Consider the following 15,151-nt stretch of genomic DNA (forward strand, 5'->3'; position numbering starts at 1 on the left):
GGGGAGAAATATTCACTAGAACACTGGAGCATCGGAGGGCTGACCTGGAAGTGACAGTCACATGACCGCCAGGACCAGGAAACTACAATGACAGCCACTGCAGCCCCCAGGAGCAGGTACGTGACCACTGGGCCACCAGGGACAATATGTCGGCATTCTAAAATTATGGGATTTCACCTGTGTCTATATGATGTTGACATGGCCAATGTTGACATTATGACCATATAGACAGTCTCGTGTTGACATGATTAATGTCAGCATTATGATGGTAGACATATCATACCACCATACCACACCCACAAAGAACCATCTTCTGCAGAGCAATGTGACACCAGAATTATCAGCTAGAATAGGACAGCACCAGTGCTCTGAAATAGTTTCTATTGGCAATAGGGAAATTCTGGGAAATTGTTACCATGCAGAATAAGGAAATGTTCCCTTTTACATGTAACCTCACTGACACACATGTGACCTATTCCCCAGTAACAATATTCCCAGCCCTGTGAGCCAATCCTTTAGCCTACAGACATTCAGAGCATGATGCAGGAAAATAATAAGGGGCCTATTTATCAAAGCATATTTGCAGGATATCCCCCGAAAAAAAAAATTAGAAAAAGTTATCAGCAGAAGGTTCCATTTGCAATCAATTTACTTTTAAATATCATAGGAACAGACTCCTATCAAAGCCCATGTCCCTGCATGTGTAGTTTAATGCATCCCGGTCCAAAATTTCTTTTTGCCATGATAAGAAATTATAATCAAAACCTGATAATTAATAAACGGGCCCCTTGGACAGATCTCTATCTACAGAGGCACAGCTTTGTTTTGTTTAACGTTCCCCAATGTTGGGTAGAGGTTCATTGTTTTACTGACTTTGGCCCTGATTCAGAGGCGCTTGCTATATGCAAGCACTCGCTCTGAATCAGGGCAGGCCGTTTTTTTTTTCTCCGGCTTCCAGGCCGCTCGCTAAGCTGTGGGTGGCCACCCACAGCTTTAGCTGGCGGCCTGACGATGGTCGCGATTTTCTGACATCAGGCATCTGAGCTCATGGACAGTTTTGAAAATAATCAACTGATGTTGCCATGGCTACCACCAGACCTAAAGGGCCACTATAGCTCACTTGCTGCATTACATAAGGCCACTAATAGTGACATTTACAATGACATAGCTATGAAATATATCTTAATAACACCTCACACATTTATAATATGTGACATGAGGCAGTGATTGTGGTGGTAGACTTTGTTAACTGCATATCAGATTTCTTGTCTTTAGGACTATTGAAAGTGCTTACATTTAGCCACTCCTGGGTCCCTTTCATATGCTCGCAGTGGTCATAGACCATACCCAACATGACCCTCTCCAGGAGGGACACAATGCTCTTGTCCTGGACTTCCCTGGTAAGAGGTGGGGCTGCAGCACAGTTCAAAATTGATATAGGGGAGCCACACCAACTGTCATTTCAACCGCTGCCAAATATCACTGGCTGGGACTCACTGGCAGTTGGTGTGACTCCCCTATTTGAATTTTGGACTGTACTGCAGCTTCACCTCTGGAGCCTCCACCAATCATACATTACCAGGGAAGTCCTGGACCAGAGCATTGTGGACCTCATTCAGAGTCGGTCAAAGCGGCCGCACGGTCGTACGGAAAAAGGGGCCGGATATGCAAATGATGCACTTGCATGTTGCGTCCCTAAGATCGGATCGGCTGCTGGCCGACCAAGGGGAGGAAGCGGCCGTAAGACAAAAAATACGCCCCCTTCTCGCATTACACGCCATCTCCGGCCATATAAGGATTAATTGAGACCATTGGGCACCATCGGAACTGGTCGTAGAGCTTAAGGTTGACCATACCCTCTCTTAAGCTCTACGATCATGTCAGTGTAAAAACCTCCCATGTCACGTGTGCCATGACACTACTTTGTTAATTATGCACTCCCATAAAATGCCGTTCGCATAATTAGGCACGCCTGCTTTCGGATCTCCACTTCCCCGTTTTCAAGCACCTTCCCCTGTTACCACCCACAAACGCCTCAATCTGTCACTCAAACTACCGACCTGGCTGTTTTCAAGGAGAGAGAAATTTCTGATCGTAGCGGCTAGTTTGCGCACGTGCATTGCGAACTTTATGCATGCGCAGTTTAGCGAACATCGGTGGTGTACGACCATGCGGCCGCTTCGACCGACTCTGAATGAGGTCCTGTGTCCCTCCTGGAGAGGGTCATGTTGGGAGGTATGATAGAGGGTATCAGTAGAGGGTATGGCTACAATGGGGGCCCTTGCTATGGTCTTGAAAGACCAGAACTTGGGCCTGTTCTGTACAGGCCTGGTACATGTGCACTGTGGGAGGGCATAAACAGACCTGGGAGACTCACACATTTTGGGGATCCCAAGAGAGTAGACAACACTCCAGCTTCCCATCTATGTCTTTAGCAATGAAGCAGGTGAGCAGAGCAATGATGATGCAAATCTCTATGAATGACATAATCCTGACCTCACCTCCCACCTCAAATGCCATAAATTGTAAACTATAAAAGCATATAAGATGTACAGTACTGCCATCTACAGGCTACATCTGGTATATTTCTACCCTCTGTGGCTGCATTCAGGAGCCCAGAGGAGATCTGAGGAGGATGAACACTTGTTTTGTTCAGAAGATATTTCTATCTGTGTGTTTAGAATCAAAATTAATGTTGTATCTGTCTTCTTCATATCTAGAAAAGATAAAAACAAAAAAGTTAAATCTGCGCTATATTATTATTATACTGTGGAGTTCTCAGTGATAAGAGTAACATAGCTACACCAGGAGTAACACATAAATTACATTTACTTATAATCAGTGGTCGAAGTGGGAATTTTGAAGTGGGGGTATGGAGGAACACTGTGTGTGCGCGCAGAAGGTGCACCAAAAGTGGGAGTTGTCATATATCATTAGGGGCGTGACCATGTATCACGAGGGGGCATAGCCACTCAAAACGGGTCGTGTCAGCATTTGTCTCTTACTCCTTCCATCTCTCACCCTTTGCACCTCTCGCTATCTCTTCCCTTTCTCCCCTCTGCAACTCCCACTCCCTCCTCTGTAACCCCCTGCATCTCCCACTCCCTGCTTCCTTTTCTTCCTTCGCACCGATAAAAAAAAAAGAAAACACACACATAGGCCCCCACAGGATATAAATAAAACACATAGGCCTCCATGTATAAATAATCACAAGTGCAATGCAATCTGGACATGACTTTACTGCATTGTAATCTGCCAGTCTGGTACTCGCAGGGACAGGGGCTCCGAAAGGAGCCTGTCCATGCGATGTGCCCAGAGAGCTGCTGGGGCTGCTGTGTATGTGCAGTCCCGCTGACTGTACATGCATGGCTGCCATTGCCTCCGACGGCTTATTATGTGCAGTGAAGCCAATAGGCTGAGGAGCCAATATCTGGAATGCATCGCATTCAAGATGTTGGTATATTTGGCAGCATTGCATCCGCCCAAGTTACCGTGGCAATACTCCGGAGGAGACGGCAAGAAGGGAGGGCAGACCCAGAAGCTTATAGAGCCTTAGGAGAGGACAGGAGGGCTGACAGTGAGTGTCATACGAGAGGCAAGCCTTAGCACAGCAGACACAGCAGCCACACCCACACATAGACTGACAGCAGTGCTGGGGTTGAGAGCTCCTCATCACCAACATTTAGTACTGGGATTTGATAGAGAGTCACAATCGGGCTACAGCAGCAAGGGCTATTACGTGACTGGAAGCCATAGCCTATCATAGGGCCACTTCGGCATTATTGACCCTAAGTGGGTCTGGAGGGATTAAAGCCATTGCAGGTGCCCGCAGAATATTTAGACTCAGCAGGATCCCAATATAACCTCGCCCATCTGGAGGATTAGTAATTTTATATGCTATAGGATTGTGAGGGTATAACGTACAGAACCATATATCACCTAACCAGAAGTGTTGGGGGAGGAGTATAAAGTCATATTAGTACTATAGGAGAGGAACTTACTGCTGAGCAAAAAGGAGTATGGTAAAGACATTGTGAGGCCATTACAGCACCACACTGTTGTTGGTTACTCAGGGGACCAGATACAAGTAGCTTAGACGTTCTAAGGATTATTGATAGGAGCTCCACTACTTTGGATATAAATTAAAGCTCTGGCTCTTACATGGCGGATGACCCATGAGTATAATTGAAAATGTAACTCAATATAACATTTTATGACCATAACAGCAAGCCTATCATCTCTACCAGTACAGAAAATATCCTACTGAAGGGTATAGGGTGACTGGTTGCCCCGGGACAATTCATGTCCACAAATTGTGTGGGGAACTCTATAAAGGGCAACGAGAACAATCTATTGGTATAGTTCATTTTGAAGAGATTACCTAGTACTCTAGTTGTGTTCCGATTGTGGTGTTCTATGTGTATGGTATAATGTAAAATGGTTGTTGATGTTGAAAGCTGTATACGTCCGGTGAATTTCAGGCCGGCACAATAATTTCCTCGTTGATATGGAAACTAGATATTACCTTTGGAAGAAAATCAGGACGAGTGCGAAGCACAGCCCTGTTTCTATGAAAAATAAGAAAGGGAGGTCGACATGAAAGAGCCCCCAATTCTGAGACCCTTCTGGCCGAGGCAATGGCCAGAAGGAATACAGTCTTAATAGTTAAATCCACTGAGCCCAGTGGTTCAAATGGTGGTCCCTGATGAGCTTTCAGGACCACAGCCATATCCCAAGGCGCCACAGGTGGAACAAAGGGAGGCTGGATACGTAATACACCTTGTATAAAGGTGCAGACATCAGGAATCATAGCAATCCTACGATGAAACCAGACAGACAGGGCAGACACCTGTACCTTCAGAGAGGCAAGGCGAAGACCTTGATCCAAACCTGCTTGTAGGAAAGCCAGCACCCTGGATAACCTAAACACCAGAGGAGCATAACCTCTAGGCCATTGAAAGAAAGCACACCATACTCGATGGTAGATGCTGGCAGATGAAGGTTTCCGAGCTCGTAGCATGGTGTTAACCACAGAGCTGGAGAAACCTCTGGACCTTAAGAGGGCAGTCTCAATAGCCACACTGTCAAAGACAGCCGACCCAGGTCCGGATGATGACAAGGACCCTGAGATAACAGGTCCGGACATTGAGGCAACAGCTACCGAAAGACTCTGAAGGTCTGAGTACCAGTGCCGTCTGGGCCACGCCGCTGCTATCAGCTGGAGCGTGCCGCCTTCTTGCTTGAATTTGCGTAGTACCCGAGGAAGAAGGGAGAATGGCGGGAAGAGGTACTCATACTGGAAGGTCCAACTGACCAACAGGGCGTCCACCAGATAAGCTTTTGCATCTCTTATTCTTGACCCGAACACCGGTAGTTTGTTGTTGTGTCGGGAGGCCATGAGATCTATCTCTGGTAGGCCCCACCTGTTCACCAGTAACTGAAACACCTCCTGGTGAAGAGACCACTCTCCTTGATGCAGAGAAGTCTGTAGCCACCAGGCCAGAGACAGATGTACCTCCGGGGAAAGCACCATTGCCTACGTCTTTATCTGCTGGGGCAACCCATTCCATCTGGAGAGGATCAACTTTTGCAGAGGTCTGGAGTAAAACTGGGCAAACTCCACCATGTCAAACATCGACACCATGGAACCCAGTAACCTCATCGCCGAGTGAATAGACACCAGGCGACTCCTCAGGCAGGTGCAAACCTTCTCCTGTAATGCAAAGATCTTTTCCTCCGTCACAAAGATCCTCTGATGTTGGGAGTCCAACAGAGCTCCTAGGTGGAGCATCCTCTGTGATGGTACCAGGGAGGACTTCTTCCAATTTATCAGCCAGCCATGATTCTGCAATACAGAGACTGTCAGTTGCAGATGGTGCTGAAGTATCTCTGGAGACTCCGCCAAGTCCAAGACGCCGGAGGTCGTCCAGATATCATAATAAGCAAACCACCTGCATCCGCAGGTGAGCTGCCATAACTGCCATATCTTTGGTAAACACACGAGGCACTGTGGCCAGACCAAAGGGCAGAGCCTGAAATTGGAAGTGGTCGTTGACCACTGCAAACCTGAGGAAATGCTGGTGCGCTGAGACAAGAGGGATATGCAGGTAAGCATCCTGAATATCTAGTGACACCATGAAATCCCCAGGCTCCATCGCTAAAATGATGGTATGCAGGGTCTCCATCCTGAACCGAGGAACCCTCAAAAATTTGTTGAGGGATTTGAGGTTGAGTATTGGCCGGTAGGACCCATTGGGTTTCTGTATCAGAAAAAGATTGGAGTAATACCCCAATCCCTTCTGAGACAAAGGAACTGGCACTATTACCCCATCCTGGAGCATAGAGCGCCATACCTTCTTGAATTCCCGGGCGTTGTCCTGGTTGGACTGAAGACCCGTGGTGAAAAAACTGCTGGGAGGCCTCCTGCGGAAGGAGAGGGCGTACCCCTGAGAAACCACTTCTCTTACCCACATGTCTGAAGTGGTCAGACACCAGCTTTGGGCGAATTTCAGAAGTTGACCTCCCACTTTGGGGTCCCCAAAGAGAGGCCCGTCCCATCAGGCCGAAGGTTTGTTGTCGGACTTGGGAGCAGGACGTCTGGTACTCCAAGCCTGCTTCTTTGGCTTTTTAGGTTTCTTGGCGGCAGTCCACATCGGAAAGGACTGCACCCTGGGCTTACTCTGGGTTCTGTAGGACCGAAAGGATGAAGAACCCGACGCTGATGGGACTGTAGACAATGGCAGGCACGCAGACTTAGCTGCCGCCAGCGTAGCCACAATTTTGTCCAGGTCAGGGCTAAAAAGGACTTTTCCATTAAAGGGTAAACCATCCAAGCCCTTCTTGGAATCAGCATCTGCCTTCCAAGATCGCAACCACAGGGTGCGACGAGCTGCCACAGCTGCCAAGGAGATCCTAGAAGCAAGAAGGCCTATATCCAAGGCCGCCCCATTAATGTAGGTGGCTGAGTCCCTGAGATTACCCACCAACTCCATCTGGTCAGGTGATGAGTCCGGGTCCAGAGATGACTCCAATGTATCAGCCCAACGCTCCATGGCTCTAGCCACCCAGCACACGGCCATAGCCAGTCTGGAGGCACCTCCTGCAAGGGAATACATGGATTTGAGACATATTTCAACTTTGCGATCCGCAGGATCCTTTAAGGAGGATATGGAGGGCATAGGTAGTGTAGCACTCTTTACCAGACGTGTGACATGAGAATCCACTTATGGCGGGGTCTCTTATTTGTAGAAATAATTTTCACAAAGGATATGCCACTGCTAAATGCCTTTGAGGCTAGTAACGTTTACCAGGAGTTTTCCACATCTCCTCTAAATGATCCACTAGCTGACCAGATAGGGGAAATAATGTAGCATCACCCTTGATATCCTTGAAAAAGGCATATTTTGATTTGGCCACGGGGGGTACATCATCTTCAATAACCAAGGCCATGCGGACCGCACGTATAAGGCCCGGTATATAGACCTTAGATTTAGACTCTGTTTCTTTATTACGGAAAGTCTCCTGGTCAGAGAGGTCAAGCATCTCTCCATCATCAGATGACACATCATCCTGACCATACTGATCAGTCTGAGATTGCAGTTGTCGCTTGTGCGGCCACAATGATGGCTCCCCCTGTAAAACGTCCGACAGGTGTTGCACCGAAGTGGACAATGAACTAACCCACGAAGGCTCTTGAGTGACCTGAGGGGGCGACATCGGGAGACTCTGGGGTACTACTAACTGTCTGGGGAACCCCTGTATGGGGGGGGCGACACCAAAGACTGCTGTGAAAACCCCATTTGGGGAAACTCAGGGGTCGTTGCCAGCTGGCCCACTAGGGTTGTAAGTGCCTTCGCAAAACAAGCCCAGGGCGGCTCCTGCACTGGTGTAGTGACAGAAATTGGGCATGCTTGCCTAAAACACGCCTTATACAGCCCCTCAGAGTTGCCATCACCCTCCACCAGTGGTACAAGACATATAGTACACTTTGGCTGAAGAGCAAAATCGTGTTCACTGTCAGACATGATGAGTGAACCAGAGCTGTATGTGACACCCCACACTAACAAATATACTGGGTTTAAGTGGAGAGATTGCTGTGTGCAACTGCGCAGTCTGAGAGCTGGAAGTTATTTATATAGCGCTTTTTCCCAAAAGGACACAAAACAATTTATTTCTTCTTCCATAGGGTCCACAGGAACTACCTTGGGATATGTAGTTGGAGCGATCCAATGCACCAAACAGCTACAGCTTTGGAGCTCCCAGCATGCACTGGTCTCCCTCCCTATATAACCCGCCCTCAGCCACAGGCATTCAGTTTTTTTGTTTGGGGCGCGGCAAGACCAGTCGCACCTGTTATACAGCGGGACCGCCTAGGCAGTCCCAGGCTTTTTTATTTTATGATTTACCTTAGTTTTTGAACTTCAGAGTCTAGCGATACCAAGCACCGATAATAACGCATGTACCGTGACTCCTACCTCCACTGATGTCAAAACACCAGTTCCGCTATATGCCCTGAGGTTTTCGGCAGGCCTAAGCGTGGCTTAGCAGCGGCATTTGGTGAGGTCCGGACTGCAGTTGGATCACGGAGATGTCAGATAAGCGATTCCTCACGAGGAATTGTGCGCGGCATTCCTGGCCTCTGGTGTAGAGATGCATCGGAGGTGGCTGCGGGTGAAGGCCTCGTGTAACGTGTCCTCACTAACGCGGCCGGGACCATATCGTCTCTGGGGACGGGTGGTAAGACGCACCAGAAGCGTACTAGACAACGTCTTACTACTGTGAGGTCAGTGTACCCAGCCATCAAAATCGCAGCCTAGGGGAGATAGGTGCTCCTCCCCCAGGATGCAAACTTCCTGGTACGGATTCCCGCGTCTGGCTTACTATATCTGACCACCACGTGTATGAGACGCTCGCAGTTAGCGTTTGTGCATGTACTGTTGAAGCTGTTTATCTCAGAGGTTTTGGTCTGTCTCTCTGTATACTTTTCCCTTGGGTCTGGTATATAGCACTCTATGGGCCTGATTCAGAGCCGGACGCAAGTGGCTGCTCGTTCGCTTTGAGCGATGTTTGCTTAACTGCGCATGCGTACGGATCGTTATACGCATGCGCGAACCAGTCAGTGCGACCGAAATTCATGTGCTCGCAAAATAGCGAATGCCTGATAATTGGAGTGACAGGATGAGGTGTATGTGGGTGGTAACAGGGGAAGGTGCTTGAAAACGGGGAGTGGAGATCCGATCGCAGGCGTGCTTAAAGGTCAAAACGGGCGTTTTATGGGTGTGCATAATTAAAATAGCAGCGTCATTGACCACGTCACTGGGTTTTTTTTAAGCCAGAACTGCTCGCAAAATTGTGGTAGCAAATACCAACCACAAGAATAGCGAGCAGTTCATACGCTGGTCGATGTACTTGATTAATCTAATAAATAGCGGACATGACGTAGGATGCGAGCGGCCACGGGGCGTAGTTTCCCAAAAAACGACCGCAAGTTTTGTTCGCTTGTTCAGACCTAGAGGCGTGAACAGACCGCTAACAGCGAACGGTTCATTTGAATAGCCACCCCTATTTTCGGGACAAGCGAGCGCAAATAGCGACAGGCTCTGAATCAGGCCCTATATCCCACCATTACCCCTCCGGGTCTGGTTAGTTGATTCAGAGTCCATTTGCAATACATTTGTGCGTAATTATGCATTGTATGTGACTGTAATGCTAGCTGCTGTATTTATTCTGCCTGTTTTTTTCAAACTGTCAGTTATACCTATCACTGTGTTTCTCCTCATCCCTCTGCAGAGGTTTGGGGCGTTTTTCATTGATAGAGGTCACATTGCATTTATACTATACACCTTATACCATTTACACATTTGTCATGTCTAAAGGTAAAGGTGAGAAGGATAAACCGCCAGTGCTGAGAACATGTAAGTCCTGTTTTGCAGGCCTGTCTGAGCAGGATGTTATACTATCCGGTACACCTGCACCAGCACTAGAGCCACCCTGGGTGGCCATTTTGCCTCAGTTTTGTCATACCTAGTAGACAAGGCTGAAGAAGCACAGGCTCCTGCTACTGCAGTATTAACTCATGCTATGGGGTGTTCACAGCATGTGCATCCTTCTATGTATATGCCCACCATGAATTCCTGTTGGGTTATTTCTATTGCTCACTCTAGTCAGAGTATGCCGCTGTCTATAGCCTCTCAGCAGGCAGATAGACCTGTAGAGGTAAAGCAGGAGCATAAGAGAGGTTGCCTCAGCAGACTCTGATACTCATTCAGTGGAAGAAGACCATCAGTCCCTTGTGGATGTCCCTTCCCTGGTGAGTACAGTTAGAGCTGTCCTCTGTATAGAGCACGGGTGTGGAGCCTTTTCCTGCTTAGGGCCATTTTGATATATATAGATTCTTGCTGCAGGGTGCCATTCTAGCCACCCTGGTAGCCAGATTAGGCTAGCAGAAAAAGCTCAGAGGGCCAGTCCAAATGATTCCATGGGTTCCCCATCGCTGGTATAGAGGAAGAGGAGGTTTCACTGACATCTAAGACTCTGGTCTTTAGACGTCAGAAGGTGGCTAAGGATTAAATTCCTCAGTCGGAGCAACTGACGAATCTCATGTCTGAGGCATTTCCATGCTACAATGAATATAACCTCTCGATACCCATTTGCACTTGGTGAGTGTAACAAATGGGAAGTTCCCCCGAGGATAGATGCTCATATTACAAGATTGATCAGGAGCGCTACGTTACCCATTCCTGCAGCATCCTTTTTGAAAGAGGTTACAGATAGAAAACTTGACAATTATTTGAAATAAATGTTTTCATTATCTGGAGCTATTACCAAACCAGCCATGGCTGTAGCCTGGATAGCCAAAGCTATGGAAGATTGGACAAAATCTCTGGAAGACACTATGCCGGATGCAACTAGAGAACAACAGTCTCTTCTCAGTCAAATGCGAGAAGCAACTGTGTATATGGGGGAAGCGGAGATTGCGCAGGTATCTTGGCCTCGAGGGTCTCAGCATACTCAGTTGCAGCCCAAAAGGCACTTTGGCTAAAGACCTGGAAGGTGGATGCAGGGTCCAAAAAGGCCCTTGAATCCTTGCCTTTTGCAGGGAAGGTACTGTTTGGATCAGAGCTGGATCACATAATGACTTCTTTGGCAACACCGAAGTCTGCTGAATTACCGTCCCCGACTACCTCTATATTTAGGCAGTCATCATCTCAGACCTTTCCCCACAGGGTAGGGCAAAGAGACAATCTTCCTTCAGACAGAGTCATTCCCACAGGAAGCAGCAGCCCAAGAAATCTTGGTCAACTAAACATCCTGCTTCCAGACCAGACTGTAAGTCTACGGTCTGATGGGGCGGGCCTCCCCCTGGAGAATATCAGGCCGACTTCTACAGTTCGCCAGGCCTGGCATAAGATGTCTACAGAAGCCTGGTTTCTGGAGCTGGTCTCTCATGGTTACACCATCACGTTCCTAAGGCTTCCCTCACAGAGGTTTGTTGGTGCAACCCTGCCTTTGGATCCGGTCAGAGCTTGGCCTACCAGGAGTTACAGTCCCCGTCCCTGTGATGCAACAGGGATGGGGTTATTATTCAAATGTATTTTTTATTCAAAAACCAAATGGGTCGCATCGCCCTATATTGAATCTGAAATCTCTCAACACATTCATCAAGGTGCCCAGATGCTGCATGGAAAGTGCTGGCAATGGAGCCTGGAGATTTCATGGTATCCCTCGACATACAGGTTCCATATCTGCATGTGCCAATTGCACAATCCTACCAAGGCTTTCTGAGATTGGTGGTAGATCAGCAACATTACCAATTCCAGGCTCTACCTTTTGGTCTAACCACAGCCCCTCGGGTATTTACCAAGATAATGGCAGTTATAATGGCTCATCTCAGATGACAAGGAGTCAGAATACGGCCATATTTGGACGACCTCCTGATATCAGCACAATCTCAAGAGACCATACAATGTCATTTGCAGATGACTATTGTTTGCTTACAAGAGCATGGCTGGGTAATCAATTAGAAAAAGTTGTTTCGTTCTCCCACTCAGCAGATGGTGCACTTTGGGGCATTGCTGGACTCTCTGGGACAGAGGATTCTTCTACCAGAAGACAAGATTGTGGCAGTACAGTCTCATGTGTGCGGTCTTCTCTGCATGCAAACGGTATCAGTACACTTGGCAATGCAGGTGCTGGGCTCCATGGTATCCACATTCAAAATGGTGGCCTATGCCCAGTTCCACTCCAGGTCCCTGCAACAATGGATCCTGGCTCATTGAGATGGTCAGTATCATCAGATAAAATCTCAGATGACTCGCATCTCGCCAGAGGTTCAGCTCTCCCTCGCTTGGTGGCTAGAGGCGACTCATTTAAACAAGGGTCGTCCATTATGGGTACTGGAATGGGTACTACTCACCATGGATGCAAGTCTGCAAGGATGTGGAGCAGTGACACATCACCGAACCTTTCAGGGAAGGTGGACAGTTCAGGAAAGTCACCTACCAATAAATATCTTGGAGCTTCGTTCAGTGCACAGAGCGCTCATACTGGTGCATGACCTCCTACAGGGCAGGCCTGTCCAGGTTCAGTCCGACAACGAGACAACTGTGGCCTATATCAATCAAAAGGGAGGCACACGAACTCTGGCTGCCATGAAGAAAGTGGCGTAAATTCTGCTGTGGGCAGAATGCCATCTTCCAGCAATCTCTGCAATATTCATCCCAGGAGTTTTCAACTGGGAAGCAGACTTCTTAAGACGCCAGGACAAACACGCTGGAGAATTGGCTCTTTATCCAAATGTCTTTCAACTCTTGGTGGACTAGTGGGGATTACCGGACGTAGACCTCGTGGCGTCACGTCACAACCACAAGGTCCCCAGGTACAGGCTAGAATGAGGGACCCCTCAGCCACCTTCATGGATGCTCTGGCGGTGAGGTAGGACTTCAGGTTGACATACCTGTTTCCTCCAATCTCACTCCTCCCAAGAGTTGTCAGAAAGATCAATCAGGAAGGCGGCAGGATAATACTAATAGCAGTTATGGTTTATCAGTCGCACAGGATATGCATGTCTCCTAGGTTCAGGGACAGTGGTAACGCCTTTAAGTAATTTGCTACCATGGACATATGAATTCAACGATGTGATAGGAGATGTAACACATTAAGGGGTATTTAAGGGAGGTCTGGAGACCAGCTCGGCTTGACCTTGAAAAGGCTTTATAGCGAAACGCTGCATCGGTTCCACGGCGCCCTCTACTACTCATTATCATGATGTTATAATTACCTGCAGAGCGAACTTATGATACAATATGTATTATGTACATACTAGTGTGAACTAGAGTGATGAGCTGCATTGTAGATAGAGACCACACTGTTTCATACAGCAAAAGTCTGTTGATTTGCACTATTGTGGCATGAGTCATTTAATTTACATATCCCACAAGAAGCACTCTGACAAATGAATGAGTATTGTGTGACAAAATACATTTGAAATAAAGATTTTTTTTATTATTATTTCACTATGTGAATCACACTCATCAATGTACAGGGATATCTCAGGGAGGAATTAAGGGCCTGATTCAGAGATGAACGCTCTGACCAGAGTGCTCGCTCTGAATCAGGGCCGTCCCAGCTAAATTTGGAGCGGCTTATGTGAGCGGCCAAAAAAATGGCCGCGATGGTCAAAGACCATCGCGACCATCGGGCTTGCGACGAGACCCTGCGGTAGGGTCTCACTTCCGCAAGCCCAGGAGTGATTTTGGCTCTATCAGAGCCAAAATCACTCCCACTGACATCATTACTGATGTCAGTGGGGCCGGACTCAGACGGTAGGCGTTCCCATGGGAACGCCTCCGTCTGGCAGTCATGCCCCCCGCACGCACACTAAAGGGGGCGTGCTGTCAATCAACATCAACAGCACGCCCCCTTTGGTGCGAGACCCGGAGCGACGGAGAGCCCGTCGCTATCCGGGTCTTGCGCATGCGCACGACGGAGCTCCCTCCGTCGTGCGCATGCGCAGTGGGGCAACATCGACCCATTTGCGAGCGTCCTTTGCTCGCGAGCGGGTCTGAATGACGCCCTAAGTACCATATGAAGTGAACTATATCAGTGACTATAATCATAATAGCGCTCTCTGAGAATTGCCCATTGGATGGAAAATATCAACTGGATGTACATAAAAATAGAGTTAATTGGTTACATGTGCACAAGACCAAATACCTTCAGCAAGCTTTATGAATAGTTATGCATGAGATGATTATGCTGATTAAGATATTTGTATTGTCTGTTGCTGTGTGACATACTGAGTAGGGGTGTGCACCGGCCACTTTTCGTGTTTTCTGTTTTGGTTTTGGATCTGGATCTTTCTTCGTGTTTTGGATCTGGATTGGTTTTACCAAAACCACCCTTCCGTGTATTTTTTTTTTAAAAAAAGCATAAAAACAGCTAAAATCACAGAATTTGTGGGTTTTGCTGCTATGCTATTATTAACCTCAATAACCTTAATTTCCACTCATTTCCAGTCTATTCTGAACACCTCACAATAGTGTTTTTATGTCCAAAAGGTTGCACCGAGGTAGCTGGATGACTATGCTAAGCGACACAAGTGGGCGGCACAAACACGTGGCCCATCTAGAAGTGACACTGCAGTGGCAGACAGGATGGCAGTTTGAAAAACTAGGCCCCAAACAGTACATATTGCGAAGAAAAAAAAAAGGTGCAAGATGGAATTGTCCTTGGGCCCTACTGCCCACCCTTATGTTGTATAATCAGGACATGCACACTTTAGCAAACCAATCATTTCAGCGCCAGGGTCTGCCACACGACTGTGGCTGAAATGATTGGTTCGTTTGGGCCCCCACAAAACAAGCTGGCAATTAATCTGTCCCTGCACAAACTGGCTCTACGGAGGCAAGATGTCATCCTCACCCTCTTCAGTGTGGTGTACATCCTCATCCTCACAGAGTATTAATTCGTCCCCGCTGGAATCCACCACCACAGGTCCCTCTGTACGTTCTGGAGGCTGGTCTCCCTGGAAGAGTTGATAATTCATTTTTATGAACATCATCTTCTCCACATTTTGTGGAAGCAACCTCCTACACCTTTCGCTGACAAGGTTTCCTGCTGCGCTAAACACCCTTTCGGAGTACACACTGGA

The sequence above is a fragment of the Taudactylus pleione genome, unplaced genomic scaffold (genome assembly GCF_031769625.1).
Source record: "Taudactylus pleione unplaced genomic scaffold, aTauple2 ptg000242l, whole genome shotgun sequence".
NCBI lineage: Eukaryota > Metazoa > Chordata > Amphibia > Anura > Myobatrachidae > Taudactylus > Taudactylus pleione.